Below are 22201 nucleotides of genomic sequence, written 5' to 3' on the forward strand. Positions count from 1 at the left end.
CTTCCATTCATTTTTTTTTCTCTATTACAACGGATTTTGGAATTTTCATTATTTTTACAAAATGATGCCGGAAAAGGCCAGGTCGGGTCAGCTAGTTTAAAACAAAATTTAAAATGTAGAATTTAGTGATTTTTAGTTTATGTTTATTTAAGTTTACATAGATATAAAAATGAAAAAACATTAAGATTAGAACATCTTAGATATATAATAATATTTTTAGATAGAGATTGTATATTGTTTAAAATCAATTTTCTTTTAGCTGAACGGTAGAATTATTACAAGTTTAAATTAAATTAAAATCACGTTCTGAATACAAAAATATATTAATGAAAATGAGAACGTATCTCTAATTGTGATGAAATGTCTAAAAAGCAACGAGTATTAATTGAAGCGAATGAAGCAGCACAATCTTTTGTTTTCTTTCCCGGTTCAACATTTCACAAAATACTTTCAGAAGAAAGTATTTGAAAAAAAGAAATACATAGTTAAATTCAAACAAAACAAAAAAAAGCAGAATATGATTGGAAACAACCTTCTGCATAGATAAAAATTTATTTGGTAAAAAAATGTTATGACTTTATATTAATAGTAGCAGGATTGCATGGCATTGCTTGGGTTCATAAAGTAGATGTTAAATAGCGTGAGTAACCTCTTTATATTAACCCTCTCTCTCTCTTTCTCTTTCTCTCCGTCTCTTTATCTTTCTCTTTTTCAATCTCCCCCATTTCCAATATTCTCCATGCACATTCCCCTCCTTCCTAACCGATTTGTCTTTTTTTAAAATGTGTTGACCACATACAAATAATGTTATTCATTTACTGAACCTATTCCTTTTAAATCTAATAGTGTAATCTTATATTTATTGCTCATGGTAAACGCCCAGTAGAATAAAACACGATGAAATTTTGGATCCGCATAATTTCATTTTCTCACCCGCTTTCAGAATATTAAACGGAGATTATGTTGAAAATGAAAATAATCTGAAAGATTAAAATGTAATTCTGTAATTTACATTTATTTATCCCAGCCAACTCCAAGCAGAACATAAAATTATGTTCTGCATCACTTATCAAATGTAATAGTCTAATGTTAATAAAAAGGCCTCTACAGCACTGCGAAAAGTAAGGTTAAAATAAAAGTATGAAGAGAAATTATGTTGATTAGGCCAATTTATTTGCTCAGAGACAACGCTAGAATGAAACAGAAGTTTCTGTTTCTTCCCCTTATGTAATAATATAAGATTGATAAGGAAACATTCGTAGCCGTAACAACTTTCTTATTTCTTTGCATCATTAGTAAAAAAATATAACACCAACCATTCAATGGAATATCTTGAAAAAAGTTCAAACATGTCCTTCCCTTAGCCTTCCATATTATTTATGTCTTACTGAGAAAATATTTATCACAAGGATTCAAGACAGGGATAAGTTACTCAATAAAAACAAGAAACTTCCATAAACTGCGATCTTAGCAACCTTAATATCATACTATAAATAACAAAAAAAAATCGATAATTTAACTCGAACAATGAAAAACTCACACACACACACACACACATATATATATATATATATATATGTATATATATATATATTAATACATGCTCTGTTCACTCATTGAGCACTTTTTTGGTAGACACGTGTTGTTTCATTGGATGTACTTCTAGGAAACTAAACTCTACTGGCTATATATATATATATATATATATATATATATATATATATATATATGTATATGTATATATATATATATGTATATATATATATGTATATATATATATATGTATATATATATATATATGTATATATATATATGTATATATATATATATGTATATATATATATGTATATATATATATATGTATATATATATGTATATATATATATATGTATATATATATATATATGTATATATATATATGCATATATATATATGTATATATATATATATGTATATATATATATGTATATATATATGTATATATATATATATATATATGTATATGTATATATATATATATATGTATATATATATATATATATGTATATATATATATATGTATATATATATATATATATATATAACATACACCTAATGCACCAATTTATTTGAATTTCTCAATCGATTTCATCTACTTCTGATAACTAAATAAGCTCATAATGCAATTTACCTACTTACCCCAAACCAACCTAATTACTGAACTAACCTCAATAAAATATTTGCCTAAACTCCTATGTATCTTCTAGCATGTTCTTGTGGTACCATTATATAACATTGAATACTCCTTTTTTGTCGAGGAGGTGGGGTAGTACTCAATATAAGGATTCCAAGTTAACTAATCTTCTCCCTTAGCATATATTGGGATAATACTTAACTACCTGAATATTCCCAACAACTAATTGTGTTACATGATAAGGGATGTCCCCTGTTCATGTAAGTATAAAAATAGAGAGATTAGAAAATGAAAATAAGAGAAAGCAGAAATCGAACCCTGGACATAAGTTTTAAAGAACAATAGGTTTAAATGGAATGTCCAGTAAATTGTTAATTCAGATGAAATAAATAATAAATAAACTATTCAATTGTTAAAAGAATGGGGATAATAAAATATGGGTTAAATAAATTAGATATGTAGGTTGAATTCCTTTGTGGAAACAACACTAGAAAAATAGGTTATAGGGAAATCAATGTCGCGCATGTTGAAACACGTGAATTTTGCTCACGTGGCCGGGATGCATGGATTTCTCAATATAGGAAGGAGAGTTAGTTGGTCGCAGAGATAGTCAGAGAGACAGTCAGGGGAGACGGTCAGTGAGAAAACTCAGAGACAGGCGGACGTCTGAAGCGAGACGTCTCTTCAGAAACTAAAATGTGAACTTTGAATTCTTAATGAGGAAATCACGACCGGTCGTAAGGAAATAAAATTCATCATATGTGTTTGTGATAAAGCTCATCTTTGTGTTTGTGATTTCTAAAAAAAAGGTAAATTGTATTGTTATCATATGTCTGTGTATAAAATGTCATTACATACACATCTCTCTCTCTCTCTAAGATACAACATCATATGTAATAAGACAAGAACTCTCACTAAGACTCATATCATTACTAATAAGAACTCACGTAACATACGCGCACAAGTGGTATCGTCTAATACTAATAATAATAACTATATAACAACTTTCAATTTGGTGTTCGTGAACCAGTTGCATCAGCGATGCAGAAACCGAACCTGGGGTCGATACCACGAAACAAAAAAAGGAAAAAAAGAAACACAACGTTTTAAAAGGGTCCAACATAATTTTAAAAAAATAAATAAATAATACCACGGAAAAAGTAAAAATTACACGATCACAGAATTCGAAAAAGAAAAAGAAACAACGTTTTAAAAGGGTCCAACATAATTAAAAAAAATAAATAAATAAATAATACCACGGAAAAAAAAATTTACACGATCACAGAAATGCGAAAAAAAAAAGAAAAAAAGATCGAACACACGCACACAGAGAACAAAAGATACAAGAAATATTAAAAAAAGAAAAAGAAGAAAAGGCCGATATGCCGTAAAAAGAAATTCGTAGTAATGGAAAAATAGTAAACAAGTCACCATGAGTAATTCATTGATAAATGAATTGGTCTGTAAAAAAAAAAAAACACACACACACACACACATACACGCAAAGGCAGAGATTGTGTCACCCATTATTATTGTTTTGAAATTTGTAGAAGTGTCATTAGAAAATCTGTGTCAATATGAAATCGTTTGGACGAATTGTTGAATTTAATCTGTCAATCAAAACAGGAATTTTTCAAAGGTCGCATGTACTCTCTGAAACAGGTGTAAATTGTTTGGAAATGCATTTTGTGTTCATAGTGAACTTTTCGGCTTTTGTGTGTTCATTTATTTTGTTTTTGAAAAAAAAGGGACAATTGTTTTGGACAGACTGTTGAATTGTTGTTTGTTACAGATTATTTTTTGTTGTTAAAAAAAGTTATAACTGTTGCAAAATGTTTAAATGTATTAAGGTATTTTTTTTTGAAAATGTTTTTATGATGTTGAACAAATATTGTAAATTGTCTTATGTATGTAATGTTATGATTTTCACAGCAAGAATTCAAAGTTATCCGTAAATATACATTAGATTAAAATGATCTAGTAGAAAATAAGTCAAGGCGTATGGTTGGCTTACAGATTAAGTTAGAATTTTAGAAGGGGGACAAGAATTAAAATTACGTAAACGGGTATTTGGAGAGTTTTAGATGTGGTAAGAAAGATGTTTTGTTTTAGCATTTGTTTTTTTTTTTTGGTTTTTTTTTAGAGATCCTAAAAATTTTTCTCCAAGAAAAGTGACTTGGTAAGAATTGATAAGCACAAGAAGTGCCCCTATACGAAAAATTTGGGAACCTGGTTAATTAAGTGCTTAAAATAAGCTGGTTGCACGTACCGACTCCAAGCAAGTAGTAAGTAAGTCTTGGCTTAGTTAATAAACAGGCGTTGGAAAGAATACGAAAATTCTTAAGGGGACCAGTAAACCGATGAGAGGTAGTCCCGAGGCAATCACATATAGCTTAATGAAGTAAGAGACAGGCAAAAATATGCCGTAGATTACGTAAGAAAGATATAACCTTGTATTTTTTTTCGAGAAGCATGAATGTGGGATATATCTGCTGGATCTTGGAAGCCCTGGTGAGAGAAAAGAAAAATCACAAAAAAGAAATCGGGCAATTAGATAGAATTTAGGCCCAATTAAGTTGTTGGGCGCAGGAAAGGTGTAAGTTAGTTAGGGGTGATATTTCTAAATCCTCGTCGAAGTTTCAAGAATCCAAGCAAGGAAATCCGAGTGAATCCGTATGAGAAAAAAAAAGGTATATCTTAAACTTCGGAAGCCAACCACAAAGATTTAAGTATATGAGCTTTGGTATGTCCCGTATGAGATAGTTATAGAATAAAAAAAAAAACAAAGCCATACTTGATAAGACTAACCATGCGGAAAGAGAGATCAGAACACTTTTGAGACGAAGGAAGTCGTCCATTTCGAGAAAGGTGAAAACCTCTAGTCTGCGGCATATGGGTGGCTGGAAAATAGCTGATGTGAATCATAGGTAAATACCCTACACCCAAAAAGTAAATGCCACAAAGATCAGAAAGGTTCTGATCTTATAAAAAAAAAAAATAATAATTGTGAAGTCGGCCGTGAAGGGCTGACTGAAAGAGATTTTTTTTGTGTGTTTTTTAGCCTGATCTTTCTAGCCGTGTGGTTGTGTAGATGTAAAAAAAAATGTACTAAAGTTAAAAATGCATACATTTTTTTTTTGTGAAATATGGAAGGGAGGGATGTTACATAATAAGGGCTGTCCCCTGTTCATGTAAGTATAAAAATAGAGAGATTAGAAAATGAAAATAAGAGAAAGCAGAAATCGAACCCTGGACATAAGTTTTAAAGAACAATAGGTTTAAATGGAATGTGTAGTAAATTGTTAATTCAGATGAAATAAATTATAAATAAAGTATTCAATTGTTAAAAGAATGTGGATAATAAAATATGGGTTAAATAAATTAGATATGTAGGTTGAATTCCTTTGTGGAAACAACACTAGAAAAATAGGTTATAGGGAAATCAATGTCGCGCATGTTGAAACACGTGAATTTTGCTCACGTGGCCGGGATGCATGGATTTCTCAATATAGGAAGGAGAGTTAGTTGGTCGCAGAGACAGTCAGAGAGACAGTCAGGGGAGACAGTCAGGGGAGACGGTCAGTGAGAAAACTCAGAGACAGGCGGACGTCTGAAGCGAGACGTCACTTCAGAAACTAAAATGTGAACTTTGAATTCTTAATGAGGAAATCACGACCGGTCGTAAGGAAATAAAATTCATCATATGTGTTTGTGATAAAGCTCATCTTTGTGTTTGTGATTTCTACAAAAAGGTAAATTGTATTGTTATTATATGTCTGTGTATAAAATGTCATTACATACACATCTCTCTCTCTCTCTCTCTCTCTCTAAGATACAACATCATATGTAATAAGACAAGAACTCTCACTAAGACTCATATCATTACTAATAAGAACTCACGTAACATACGCGCACAAGTGGTATCGTCTAATACTAATAATAATAATAACTATATAACAATTGTACTAAACCCAATATATTAATAATATAATGAATAAATCTTTCAAATGAATATATAGAATTGCTCGAACAAAAATTGCAAATATTTATAAAGATAAATCAAGTTCTCAAAAACAGTATAGTATTTGATTTAGACAAGGCTACTTAATTAAAAGGATCACAAGTGATTTTAAGTATAATTTTTGGAAATTTTGGAAAAGTGTCTAGATTGTGATCTCCTATTTATAAAAAAATTAAAGCACAATATATATATATATGTGTGCGTGTGTATATGTATACACAAACTAAAAGTTAAAATAAATAGTATCTAGTAAATTTCTTAGATAAATGTACGGATTCATTGAAATACAAATTGAAAAAAGTCAATAAATAAAAGTTAAATTTTATTAGAATATAACTAAAATGTATATAACAACAAAAATGGAGTTTAATTCGGCCCCTAAAAAGTAGATTTGATCTTTAAAAAGTGTTCGTAAGATTCTAAACTTAAAAAAAAAATTAAAGAGTCCCCCTGAGTGGAGACAGAGAGATCGATCCTGACCCAAATTCAGTGAACTGCTCCTAATTAATAAATGCATCCCACCTCCACCATCTACCTTATTCAAATTGTCTGAAATATTATTTCCCGACTTTCCTATACCCATTCTCATTTATATTCATTTGTATCCCTTAACTTTTCTATTTTCTTCTCTCTCTAACTGGCTACACGACCCCCCTCCTAAAACGTTCCTCTCTCTCTCTCTCTCTCTCTCTCTCTCTCTCTCTCATTCCCTTTAATCTCTATACATCATTCCCACCAACAAATTTTTGTAAGCCCCCCCCCTCTCCTTTTCTTAATGGAAAACATCTGTAAAAGTTATGCTTTCGACTTTATATCATAAGATCTTTAAATCGTGCTACACGTTAGACATGACAAAATTTTTCCTCTTCTAATATTAAAAAAGTTTTTCAACTTTTTCTAAATTTTCAAAATTTTCCTACCTGATGAGATTAATAATGGTCGAAATGGTCTGCACACCGTAGCAAGATATGACTATATTTACATGAAGAAAATAAAAATTGTCTGTATGTGTGTTACCCAATGTAATACAGTAATCTTTAAATTTTTTATCCTGGAAAACACGAAATACAAAAATGGTGCCGGTAAATGACTACTTCTTACCCCTTCCTTCGTATCACTATGCTAACAAGATAAGTAATGCTGACACATATAATAGTCCAAAGACAGTTAATGTATATCAATAATCAAAAGTAATACTGTGATTTTAGCTGTTTTTATCCCAGACTATGCCAAATAGAATAAATGTTCCCGTTAAATTCCTAAATTCTTCCGTCCCCCTTAATGTCAACATATTAAGCAGATTCGTAATGTTAATAAAAGCAATAGTCCGGTTCCTTTCAATTTGTGTCTTATATACACAAATCTGTCTCTCAAAGGATACGAAGTTCTCTGCTTCCTTTGTCGTTAATAGTCTCTTCACTAATGTGCCATTGGATGCAACCATTGTTATATGTGCGGACTATCTTTATTGTGGCACCATAAAATCTCTACAATTTCCGGAACAAACTTTTGTTGAACTGATGGAGCTTGTTAATAAATCAACTTCCTTCAGCTTTAACAATATAATGTCTCGACAAATTGATTGTACAAGTATATCCATGGGTAGTCTGCTCCGGCGATCGTTAGCTAATATTTTAGTTGGACTTTCGGAAAACCAGTTGTTTTCCGAAACGACAACGTCGACTTTTTGCACGTATTATGTTGATTATACTTTTGCTTGTTTCCTTCTCTGCGACTAGCATCTATCATTGCAATTTATTATGGAGAAGAGAGATAGTGTTTTTCAATCATTCTTTTATGTTTTACTATCTAAAGCTAGTTCAACGTTTGAAACATCTCTTTTTAGAAAAGCAAGCAAAATGAATCTTATTGGAAGTATTTCATCGAGCAGTAATTGTTTGTTTCAAATTCGATGTGGGGATTTGATGAAATTACCAACATTATTCTGGCTAACTGACATCCGATAAAAATTATAATAGTACAAAATAGACTTTGTGGCTTAGTGGGGGGTGCCCTTTTCTCTACCCTGCAACCTCTCTCCCACAGAAGAGACGTTGCGAGCCTATCCTTGTTTTATCGTTATTTCCATGGCAGGTGCTCGTCTGAACTCTAATCTCTAGTCTCCCCTCGCCAATCTTTCACGAAAAACACCAGTCTAGCTGAATCCACTGCGAAAAATTCCCCCCCACACTCTTTATCTGTGCCTAAATCAAAACGTAGATTCCATGAACAAAGCTTCTTTCTTAGAACTGCACGCCTGTGGAACTCTGTTCCGTCTGCCTGCTTCCCACCTGACAACAACTTGGATGTTGTCAAGTCCAATGTTAACAAATTCCTAATGAACCGCCCACTTAAGTAAACACTTCATCAAATCTCCACACTAACGTAATGTACTTGCAATAACCCTTATCACTGAGTGGCTTCCGGGGCTTGATAAGTGGTGACCACTGTGTAAAAAAAACAAAAAAAAACAAAAACACCGTTGCATGTAAAGTTACAACATTTAATATTGATAATATATTATTTTGCCGCAATTTCCTACCTATTTGAAGTTTCTATGGTTAAGTACCGACGGCCATGAGATTGTGAAGACGGTTTCTACTATTCAACACTGTTTTCAAGCCATCGTGCTGAGTAGAATCTAAACAACTCAAACTTTTTGCTCTTCTTTCTGTAAAGATGTTCTTTTTTTTTTTTTTTTTTTTTTACACAGTGATCACCACTTATCAAGGCCCGGAAGCCACTCAGGGATAAGGGTTATTGCAAGTACATCACGTTAGTGAGGAGATTTTATGAAGTGTTTAATTAGGGGGGGCGGTTCATAAGGAATTTGTTAACATTAGACTTAAAGACATCCAAGTTGTAGTCCGGAGGGAAGCAGGCAGACGGAACAGAGTTCCACAGGCGTGCAGTTCTAAGAAAGAAGCTTTGTTCTGCCTGTAATTCAAATGAATACTGTTGTTTATAAATTCTTATGTCAGTGTGGAGCTGACTTCATTTGTAAGCCATCACGAAGGTTAGAAATAAGTATAGCCCAACACGCACTACGTAATATTCATCCTCACAATGTTTGGAGATCATACGGGAATTTTTCGGTGCATGAATTACTTGGTTAGTACAAACATTTGTTCAAAACAATATTATGATTAATGTCTTTTTGTTTTACTTAGTATTAGGCCGAACTATAATATCTTATATTCTTGAAGCGTTAGTTATTTATAATTCTCGATCTAGTCTTTGTAGACAGAAGATTCTTTAGTTGGAGAACTTCAACTAGTCCATAAAGTTGAGACATTTTCCCATTTCTTTCTTTTAACTGATTTATCCAATTTTTCTTCATTTATTTATTTAGCATTCTAAGGTTTCCTCTAAGAGGGTCAGCCGATAAGGTTTTAATGGCAATTTGTAGCAATTTTCTTTATTTTTCCCCTTTGCCCCTTTTCATTGTTGATAAAAATTGGCGTTTCCTCTAAAATTTATCCTATTAGTTTATTGTACTAAAAATCTACTTACATACAGAAATGTAATGCGATTTGGATATGATTTTAAAAGTTTTACAGGATGATCGTGTGAGTTATATTATATATATAAAATTATTTCAGTATGCTAAAATGTTTCCATCATAAATTCGACGCAATTATGCAGAATGTAGAAACTATACATTATAGAATTCAGCGTAATAGTAAGAGAAAAGTAATCATCTATAAAGAAATAATAAAAAATGAATTAGTATTTAATTACCCTCGTTTTTCACAGAATATGCAAATTAGTTGATTTATGTAGTCGCTTGCATGTCTATGACTGATTATATTAAGTTTTAAATAGAAAAAATTAGGCTTCTAATATCCAAGTCAGAGCGAATATATATATATATATATATATATATATATATATATATAAAATATATTTTAGTCATCGACATACAGTCCTGTTTCGTTGTATCACAACTCATCAGTGCCGCTAGACTAGCACCTATCCCCAGCCGAGTATCGAACCTAGAACCATCGTGATGACAGTCGGCAGTTCTACCCCTTGACCACGGAAGCGGTGCCCGCAACTAATCTGTCCGAATGTCTATTTAAATAAACATCCGTCCGCCACTCGTAAAGTACTCAAACGTTTGTTTGTAAACAAACCGCGAGCTTCGATTATATATATATATATATATATATATATATATATATATATATATATATATAATAAAATTTTCAAGTGGGTGATGATACTTTTGTTATGAAAATAAAAATCCAGAAAATATTTCTTTGAATTTACACAAGCAAGTTTATATGAAAATATATCTACATGAGATTTCAACCTATCGGCTTTCAAAGGCTTAGAATGTGCGGCTAACCTAACGTTCACAAATAAATATTCATCTGAAATTTATCCTACCATTTTGTAGTATTAATCTGGTACATATAGAATTATAACGCCAATTATTATGTCCGCTTTTAAAATGCCAAGACAACCTTGTGTTTGCCAATATATATATATATATATGTGTGTGTGTGTGTGTGTGTGTGTATGTGTAGTACACTACCCTTGCAATTTGTGTATTTTTCCACTTAGATTTAATTCGAAAATTCATAAATTGTGATAGGCAATGTAAGTTAAAATAATTTGCTTTTAAAGTAAAAAATACATTTCTTTCATTCAGATATAGAATAAAAAATTAGAGAATTATCCAATTTAATAATATTTTCAGTATTCATAAATGAATTCTAATTTAAGATACTTATTTTTATTAAAAAATACAATTATAGGTTTTTAGATCACTTAAATTACTTTAGAGCCCTCTTTAAAACGAAATACCTCTTTAAATACCCAGAGGCGAAACTCAGTGACAACCTCTACAAAGAGATAACACTTTAAAATTGCGAATCAAAATAAATGTTTTAAAGCAGAAAAGCTTTCAAGACATTTATATTTTTTTACATTTAAAATACTAATTTTTTAGCTTCATTCTGTATTGCGAGCTGCTTTGGGCGACCTGATCTGGTAAACCCAGTTATCTATATTAGATAGAACGTTTGAAAGAATAAGATATGCAACGAAACTCTTAACTATATTTGCCATAAAAGGAATTTAATGACGATCATCATGCTTTCATTTCAGAAACTTCACAAAACCTCAGAAATGTTTACGTTTTTGTCAAATATCTTCTATTTGCTGAAATTCCTTGAATCATTAGAAATGAAATTGTTCAGGTAAGAAACGCAATTGAAGACACAAAAACCCGCATCTTTGAAAGCTTCAGATGTTACTTCAGCTTCCTTTCAAAAATAAAGATGGCGTAATTGAACACAAAGGTTTTGTACAAATCCTTTTAAAGTTTGCTCAGCTCTTAGCGAAAATAAAAAAAAAGCACAACATTAATGCGTTTATTAGTGAATGTAAGGATATTTCGAAAAGGTTAAATTTTAAAACATTAAAAATATAGAATAAAGCAAATGGTCATATCTCAAAGTGTATGCTGCATTAAAAAGAAAAATAGATATCTTTGTTGTGGTGTCATGAGTGAACCGGAATGCGATTGGTTAATTTAGCAGAGAAACATTTGAAATCTTGCTAAACTTTTAACATGAATTACATTATACATGTATTTCGAAAGATAATTTTAAAACTTTTTAGGATGTAAATCTATACCAATATGAGATGCATGTCTGTTTATGTGTACGTGTATGTTCACTTACTTTTAATTAATTTGTATTTCTTCCCTTTTCTTTTTTCTTTCTCTCTCTAACTGGCTACACGAACCCCCTTTTTTATGATATCGAAACTATGAATGTGAATAATCAGGCGTTGTTTTTTTACCATGAAGTTATTACTGTAAAAAATCCATCAGCACTAAAAAGAAAGGTGTATATAAGAAAGAGAGTCGCGCCAATCATTTGGCATCGATCTTAGTTGCATGCCAATCGGGGTTCCGATCTCAACAATTAATCCATCATAAACTAGGTCATTTCGGTGGCCTTTTACCTCACAGGCTGATTCATTTGTTCTATGTAGTCTTATAAGGTCCATCCTCCCAGGCCTTATCTTGGCTGCCGTCTTTGACGTTACGTTTATTGCTTACTGTCTAAGACGCCTGGACCAGGGAATGCCTGCAGGGATACTCAAGCAATTTTTAATGCGCCAGAATGTTTATCTTTAAGAGGCGCTTGATTTATTTTTTTCCAGCTTCAATCTTATGTCACTTCTTTCTGTGATGGGGAGATGGTAGCAAATACCGAGAATAGGGGAAGAAATGATCTTGTCGTGACCAAGATTTAGCTAATGGAAGTTCATCTATGTCCCCACTAGACAGTAGTCTTATAGAGGCGTGTATTAACAGTGCTCGCGCATATAGAGCGAATACAAATAAAAACGTTGGTTTCATACTTTGAAACCCTGAAGCTTGTGTGAAAGATAATTTGTTATGTAAGGCTGATATGCTCTATGAAGTGTCAAAGACGGTAATAGAACCTATTTAGTAGAATTGCAGAAGTGAAATATATATTCGATTTATCATCATGAATGTGTCAATTAAACAAAGAATTGATCAATACTTCATATATGTGTTTAGCAACGGCAATGTTATTTCAAACTTGGCATGACAAATCATCGGAAGTGCGATTTCAAAATTCAGTGCGACGGAATAAAAATAAAATTCTATTCAAAAATTTTATTTTAGAAAATGTTGTTTCAAACTAACGCATGACAGATCAACGTAAATGCTATTTCTAAACTAAACATGACAGACACAAAAAGAAGATGCTATTAAAAATTAAAGTTCGAGACAGCAACTAAATTGTTCTTTTAAACTTAAGCATGTCAGACCAATGAAAATGCTATTTCAAAATTAGGCATGCCAAACAAAAAGATGCTTATTAAAAGCTAAAATATGTCAGATTAAAAAATGCTATTTCACACTTGAGCGTGACAACGAAAATGCTATTTCACATCTTGAGCGTGACAACGAAAATCATATGAAAAATTATAGTATGATTAGGTTCTGAAAATGATCGAGAGAAAAACTGAGTAGTAAATTAAGAAGTCAGATAAACATAGATGAAATTAGATTGAATTTTATACCATGGAAAAATCTATCTAGTACTTTATATATTCTGAGACAAATGTATGAGAAGTGCCTTGGTAAAAAACGAACCCGTATTTTGCCTTTGTGAATCTTGAAAACACCTTTAATAGAATGCTAAGGAGAGCTTATCTGGTGAGCTTTGTATAAGCTAAGTGCAAATTAAGTGCTAAGTGTATGTGTAAAAGCCCGGGGGAGCATATGGCAGTAGCGGCTGTATGCAAATGACAGAACCATGTGCGAGATGACGTCACAGCGAGAAACACAGAGATAGACGTGTTACACACATAGGCCAAGAACGACAGGAAATGATGCGTCCTTAATATGGTCAGAAAAATGCAAAGTACCATGTGTTTGACACGGTAAAGTCTTGGTAAGCACACTGGAGTATGATAAAACTTTTGAACAAAAGACAAGGTGTTATGCTGGAAGTACCTGTAAATAAATGTCTGTTATTTCAACTGAAAAAAGGGAGTCTAATTCTTTCATTGTCAGTTTCTTTGCGACTGTCTGCATACAATGTGTGGGTTCCGAGTATTAACATGTAACGACTATTGTACATATGTTGTTCAAGCAATGTATGGAAATGCTCAAAGTTGTGTTAGAATTAATCGCACATTTAGTGACAGCTGTAATGTTGAAGTAGGAATACATCAGAGATCTGTGCTGATTCCGTTGCTTTTCATTTTCATTTTTCATTTGTATGTTAGAAGTATTGTCCATATGAATTTCTTAGTAGAGATGTTATACTCTGATAATTTAGTTCTTACCTCTCAAACAATCGATGACTTAGTTGTTAAAGACCGGGGCGAATCGAGTTGAATTCATGTATATTGGTACCTGTATGCATTAGGTACACAAGAAGTGCAGAGGGTTAAGAGAAGATAATGAATTTCTGTGCACGAAATATAAAACAATGAAGATGAGAACTCAAACTGTAAAAAAATATATCTATATGGCAAAGTAGTGCCAACAAGATTTGTTACGTTCTTGATATCATTGGAGCATAGAATAGAGCAGCTGCTCGCATGATTGCAAGAATTAGTAATAGATGGAGTAAGTTCTAGGAAAATTTACAAACCAGAACTCTTGACCAAAGAAAAAGGTCTATTAGGCATGTGTATGCAACATGATGTATAGAAGTGAAATCTTGTGGGCGAGGGTTGATGACATACGTTGCATGGATAGAAATAATATGTAAATGATACGATGGATGTGTAATATGAATATTAAAAGCAGGCTTAGTTATGATGACTTTAAAGTAAAATCAAATCTGAACAGTGAAAGTAGATGTGTGCAGAAAGGTAAGCTTGAATTGTATGGCAACGTTGAATGAATGGATGAGAGTAGTTGTAGATGAAGCAGAGTTGAGGTAGCGGGTTCAGTTTACAAGGGAAGACCAAGGAAAACATAGGAGGAAATGATAAAAAATGGAGCTCGGGAGAAAGAGGGATAAATAAAGGTCTGAATAGATAGAATTCTTTGGAAGTCCAATTACTTAAAGCCGTCCAATTCATGCCAGCATGTAAAATAGATGTTAAACCAAAAATGATGATGATGACACATGACGTATCAACGAAAAATGCTATTCAAAAAATGAAGTATGACAGACAGAAGAAGATCCTAATTTAAACTAAAGAGTGACAAGCCATTGAAAATGCTATTTTAAATTTAAGCAGAATTGTTTGGTTTAGTTTGTAGGTTGTGCAATTCCGTCGGTTATTGACACAGCTGAGCTGAGGCTCCACTGCATCCAGGCTGTCCACATCATAGAGAGGTCCAGTTCACTAGACTATCGAGGTTGGAACTAGAGTAGCCTGGTGTTGGTGGCTGGTCAGGTATCTTTTCCAGTTGTTTGTTGTGGTTTTGTTTGACAGCAAATCAACCATGTTTGCATTATTCAATACCGACTTCAGTAATTTTGGAAAAACTGTTTATGCTTCAAGTTCTTATTTATTCGTGGAGTTTTGTTTAGTTATTTTGTAGAGGAAAAGTGTTTTGGTTTTTTACTTTGCAGAACATGATTGAGTTTTTCAAAGAGAAAGAAAAAAACAGTAACATCACTCTTTGGTGCATTTTAGAGTAGGAAGCCAATATCTTCAGACAGTCTGATCTGGTGACACCAGATAAGCATAACAGACTCACTAACTAATAGACACAGTCTCTAATACATATGCTTAGATGCATCTAAAATTAAAAATGTCTGTGATTTTGTTGCAGGAATCTCTAGTATCTAATTTTAAAATTATTAATAGAAACATTTCATAAATATGATATTTTACAAAGCTTTATCAATTAATTCTGTCTGTAGACAGTCTGGTGAATTGGAATTTATTGAATTTAATCTTATTAAAACGGATATTTTGAAAAAGTTTCACACAAAAAATGTAAGTGCATGACTTGAAATCAGATTCAATCTATTGACGTTATCTTAAATTAACCTTGAATGATAATGTCTGATTTTCTAATCAAATTAACAATATTTATCGGTAGTAAATTTACATTCTTTTTTTACTATGATTCACCGCAAACAAGGCATATTGCCATTCTAAGAGAAGGGGTTGTTATTTTGGATCGTGTCTAACAGGAGATTGGGATGTTGAACAGTGAGTACATTGCATTTAAACTTCTGCAAGTTAGTACATGAAACAGGGAGGGAATTCCAAAGTCTAGCAGTCTGAGAGAAGAAACCATTTAAAGTAAAAGGATTTCTGGTATCTAAGGATCTCTTGAGTGAAGGGCTGGGATTTTGCTGCTTGTCAGGTTAGTCGGGGGTATGCACGTCGATGGGAAACACATGTTACGAGTTCAGAAGAGCATATTCCATGAAAGTACTTGCAAAACAGGCACAGATGCAACTTGAACAGAAAGAACTATTAGAAAGATTAACAGCTAATTCCATACAAGATAATAATACAACCTTCTCCAACACAACAATTGTTAACAGCATAGATGTGTTCACATACGTACCGGAAAAGGATAAAACTTTTGATGCATACTTACAGGGGTATGAAGATATTTACGAAACAGATTGCGAAAACTGGCCAAATGGAAAGAAAGTAAGTTTATTACTTCGAAAGCTTGGTACTAGTGAACATTGCAAATTTGTTGATTTCATATTGCCAAGGAGAACGAATCAGTTAGATTTCGCTGAGACCGTAAAGCTTCTTAAGGACTTATTCGGACCGAACATATCTCTTTTCCACAAGAGATGGTTATGTATGAATCTTAAGAAAACTGATGAACAGGACTACCTGACATACGCGTCAGTAGTAAACAAAAATTGCGACAACTTCAAATTATCGGAACTCACGGCGGACGATTTCAATTGCTTAATCTTTGCACAGGGTCTAGTATCCATAAAAAATTTAGAGATCTGAAGACGCGTTCTCTCAAAATTAGAGACAGAACAAAGCCTGACATTGCAGAAATTAGCAGAAGATTTCCAAAGGGCAATATCACTAAAAAAAGATTCCAGTGATATAGAAGAAGCAGGAGTAGCGTACATTAGGAAGATTAAAAACCCTTTCAGAAACTCAGGACAAAGAAATTTTGAGACTAGTCAAAATTAAAAAAAATACCCAAATTATAAATACTCAAATTATAATAACTACAGAAAACGAAATTGCGATAATAGTCAATGTAATAACTACAGAAAACGAAATTACGATAATAATCAAAGGAATTATAAAAATACAGTATCAGATAATAATTGCAGAAGATGTGATGAAAAACATTTGGAAAAGGATTGTCCTTACAAAAATATTAGGTGCTACAATTGCGATAAAGTTGGACAAAAAATAGAGTACACCAAATGAGAACAAACGACAAAGGGAAAATAATTTACGAAAATATGTATCAGTAAATATTTTCGACAAACAAGTGAAATTTCAGCTTGACTCTGGATCGGATTTGTTGTTAATAAACGCCAACACTTGGAAAAAGCTGGGTAAACTGACTCTTCAAAAGTCAAATAAAGGTGCATGAACAGTGACAGGAGACGAAATAAAATCTGAAGGAGAGGTCATCCTGCCAATTAATTTAAATGGCATGATTGAGAAATTGAAAATCTTCGTAATTAAAGAAAGCAGAAACTTAATGGGAATTGACTGGATTGAAAAATACAATCTTTGGGATAAACCAATGAACGCTTTTTGTAGAAAAATAACCAGTTGCACCGCAACATCAGAAAATATTTAAAACTATCTAAAAAGAAATTACCAGAAATATTTACTACTGGACTGGGAAAATGCAATAAATTTCAGGCTTCATTCGAGCTAAAAAAGGATGCAACACCGGTGTTTAAGAATAAACGTAACGTACCGTTCGCCGGTTTAGACAAAATAAATAGTGAGCTAGATAGACTCGAAAAAACAAGCATCTTATCGAAAATCGAAACTAGCGTCTGGGCTGCGCCTACGATGTACGTAAAAAACAAAAGTCGGAACAAATTCGAGTCTGTGCAGACTTTTCTACGGGCCTAAATGATAAATTAAAAGACCACCACTCCCCTGTACCAAGAGCTGAGGGGATATTTGCTAGACTAAATGGTGGCAAAAATTTTTCAAAAATAGATTTGTCCGACGCGTTTTTACAAATTTCGATAGAAGAAGAATGCTCAAAGATATTATGCATTAACACGCACAAAGGGTTGTTCAAATACAACTGTCCACCCTTCGGGATCAAAGTCGCATCGGCGATTTTCCAACAAGCAATGGATACAATGCTGAACAGAATAGATTGTGCTTGTGCATACCTGGATGACATAATCATCAGGAGCGCATCCATAAGGGAACACCAAGAGCATCTAAAAGAAGTATTTACAAGAATAAACGAATACGGATTCAAGGTGAAAGAAAACAAATGCGAATTTTGTTTAGACGAAATCAAATATTTAGGGCAAATAATAAATAAAGATGGTCGACGCCCAGACCCGGAAAGATCGACCGCAATTAAAAACATGCTGGCATCACATAAGGTGATGACTCTACAGAGCTTCTTAGGTCTCCCAAACTACTACCAAGTATTTATCAAAGGAATGCACGACCTAAGAGTTCCGCTTAACGAGTTATTAAAGAAAGAAACACCATGGATATGGACAAAAGAACGTCAAGATGCATTTGAGAAAATTAAAAAGACGCTGACGTCCGATCTATTTTTAACCTATTACGACCCGAAATTTAGAAATGTTGTGAGCGATGCGAGCTCATATGGTATAGGAGCATGTATACAGCATATCCTACTAGATGGATCGAAGAAACCTATAACTCACGCCTCAAGGACACTACTTCCGGCAGAAAAGGCTTACTCTCAAATAGAAAAAGAGGGGTTAAGCATTATCTTCGCGGTGACGAAATTCCACCATTACCTTTACGGGAGACACTTTATATTGGAAACAGATCACAAGCCCCTAGTGACACTCTTTGGCTCAAAAAAGGGCTTGCCAGTATATACGGCAAATCGACTATTCTGTTGGGGTACGATCTAGCTAAATTATGACTTTCAAATAAAACATCAGGATTCAAAAAATAGGTCATGCGGATTGCCTGTCAAGGCTTATACCGAAAATGAAGGAAACCCTTGAAGAGTCAGTAATTGCAGCTATACGTTCCAATTATAAGGAAAAAAACATGGTGGTGAATATAAAAATAAGTATCCATTTTCTGTAGGCTGTTTTGCTAGTATATATATATATATATATATATATATATATATATATATATATATATATATACGAGCAAAAGTACCCGTCGTTGACTGGGTTCAAAAACAGCCTACAGAAAATGGACTCTGATTTATGAAACTATGATAGGTTATGAAAAGGAAGGGTTGTAAAGAGATAGCTCCGAATTCGGGGGTATCAAAACCAAAGCAAAATATGATGAAAGTAAAAATAAGATAGATAAACCCCATAATTTATTATACCATACCTGTTAACACTGAAACACATCACAATATTCTGTGGATCTATATTAAAAAACCTTGTTAAACTTTGTGACATATTTCCATTCTATGGAGGTCAGGCGCGAACGAACACCTCATAATTTTATTATACCGTATTTCTTCAAACTGAAACATAATTATCAAAGTATACTTAGGCAGATAGATATGAAAAGTCTTTATTAAAGTTTGTACCTATTTCCATTCTATGGAGGCCAGGCGCGAACGCAGACCCCACAATGTTATTATACCATCCCTATTTCAGTTAAAACATGCTTACCCAAGTATTTTTATGTACATCTATATCAAAAACACTTGTAAACGTATTTTTTTAATTTTTAAATTTTTTATTTCCATACTTTGTGGACCAGGCGCGAACGCAGACCCCACAATTTTAATGAACCACCGTTCTGCAAGATCAACCATCCCCATTCCTGTGTCTCAGTACATCTTATATCATTATATGCAATCATTTTTTAAAAATAGTCAACCATATAGGAGCCTACTCGTGACCACACACACACGCACGCACAGCTTTATATTATAGATATTCTAGAAGTGTAAGCCATTTTGAGTTTCAGAACAGTTTCGGATGGTTCGCTGTTACACACAAGTCCTGGGAGGTGACTTGTTTGTAGTAGACAGTTCCACAGAACAAAATATTCTTACCGTGTCGAAACCCGGGAAAATAACATGTGAAATTGCTCCAGAAAAGGTTTAATATTTATGAAGCAATTCTGGTTTCTGATTGGTTGGTAGCAGAACGTGAATTAATTTGATTCGTCAGTTCTTAGCAGCATCGTTTATAAATAGAATCGCTCGACTGTGTGGGATCATACCCCATTATAAGTCCTAAATATTGCAACATATATATATATATATATATATATATATATATATATATATGGTAAAACTGGTAATTAGTAAAAACCTAAAGAGAGTGCTCAACACTATTGCAGAGCAAATATGTGTTTTATTTTTTTATTACCGTTTTATGTGTTTGGTTACATATGTTTCTGATGTTGGACCATGTTTACGGTCCAACAGCCTCGTCAGACCTTACAGAAATGGTTGTTTGTATTTGGAAGAAGTGTTTTAGAAGAAATACGAGAAAAGAATGAGGGGGTAGGGGATAATAAGGGTGAGGGGGACGGGCATCGACATTATTTCAGTTCTGAAGGTTATTGTGGATACAGGCATATACATACATACATACATACATACATACATACAAGTACATGACTTTAAATTCAGATATAGCTATACCTGTATACATACGTTCAGCCATGCATACCCATAGATACACACATATACAGACATTAACACCCAGATGTACGCAAACACATACATTTGCACATAGGATAGATATACTAATATACATTCATGTCTATACACACGACCCATGAGCACATATATTTATACACGCACACTTAGAAACATATGCATAAACACACATAAGGATATATATATATATGGACCCAACCATGCCCGCACATACACACACATTTACATATGAAGATACATGTACGGATCTCCAGTAAGATGTAGATGTACATACACATACATACATACGCAAAATACGCTTAAATATAATATTTTAATTTGTCAAGATTTCGTATATATTATTATAGGGTCGTGATTTCAAAAGTAAAACAAAAGTACTTCGGTGCCATCATCTAGAACCAAATCCGAAAGCAAAATTAAAAGCTGGTGACGTTGCCTCTGTACTAACGTGACACGCACATGAACCGATTAAAAATTAACTCAGATGAATTTTCAAAATGTATAACGATGTTTTCAATTTTGACCCCTTAAAAGAACAATCATTTGAGGCCCCTAGCGCCACTCTTCGACTTTTAGTTTCAGAAGAGACAATTTGAAAATATGGAGACAGACAGACAGACCGATTGAGTTTTATTTATATATTGAATAAGGTGAAAAGCTATAGCAAACATATATATGAGTATTTTAACCATAGTTCCTGATTTCAAAAGGCGAAAAATTAAAAGATACATCTGCCTTACTTTTAATGCTAGGTTTATTTATGGTGTCTTTTAAATTTAATAAAAACCCTTCAAAATTTGCTGACGAAGAGACCTTGCTTATTAAAAAACTATATGTAATAATTATTGTCCGTAACTTGATGTCTACCACAATAAAAAACATTGTTTTCCGAAACGATCGTACAGATAATTGATTTTGTTGTTGTTCCTTCTTATGAAACGGATTTTTAATTTAATTATAATTTGATTTTTAAATTTTAAATTGTCAATCACATTACTTATATATATATATATATATATATATATATATATATATATATCTTTACTTGGCGTTGTCTGGGAGTTTGTTTTTTTTACTTTAATGTTATTTTGCTACTTTTTAAATAATGATTTTCCAAATTATGCCATTGTTTTTTTTTTTCTCCAAATTATTTCTTACGTTAAAATAGAATTTTGAAAGTTAAAATTAATTATTACACTGTCTTTTGATAATCAAACTATTGATTGAACTGACTATAACTTTGTCATAAATATAATGTCGTTTTAATTTTTATTAATTAAATCATTTGATGCTACTAGATCGGGATGTCTGAAGATAATCTTGACTTAAATGCACCAAACATTATTTTTACTTTCCCTTTGCAAAACTGAGTCATGTTCTGCAATGCCGAACACAAAAAAACAATTTTCCGCTACAAAACTACCAAACTAAAAACCATGATTAAATATTTGAAGATATACAGAACTTTATAAAGAAAAGATTTTCAAAATTACCGGATTCGGCATTACACAAACTAAAAAGGATTGATAGCAATAAAACCAAACAACCAAACCTAAGAATTACTTTCTCTTTAACAGTTTAAATGTTTCTAAATTTCTTTAAAATTCAGAAGCATCACAAAGTATTTTTTTATTTTATCAACTAAAGATTCAAATAGCAAATTTGTTAACGAATAAGTCGAAATGCATTCTGCTCGATTTAATTTCGT

At 32.5% G+C, this 22201-nt stretch overlaps 1 protein-coding gene across 1 annotated transcript in view; it reads right to left on the minus strand.

Annotated features, from left to right (window-relative positions):
• Positions 1 to 22201, minus strand: part of LOC145292291 (ADAM 17-like protease) — an 872700-nt gene that overhangs the window by 552 nt on the left and 849947 nt on the right. The window lies entirely within an intron of this gene.

Source organism: Euprymna scolopes, chromosome 13, assembly GCF_053919585.1.
Source record: "Euprymna scolopes isolate OS-2025 chromosome 13, ASM5391958v1, whole genome shotgun sequence".
Classification (NCBI taxonomy): domain Eukaryota; kingdom Metazoa; phylum Mollusca; class Cephalopoda; order Sepiida; family Sepiolidae; genus Euprymna; species Euprymna scolopes.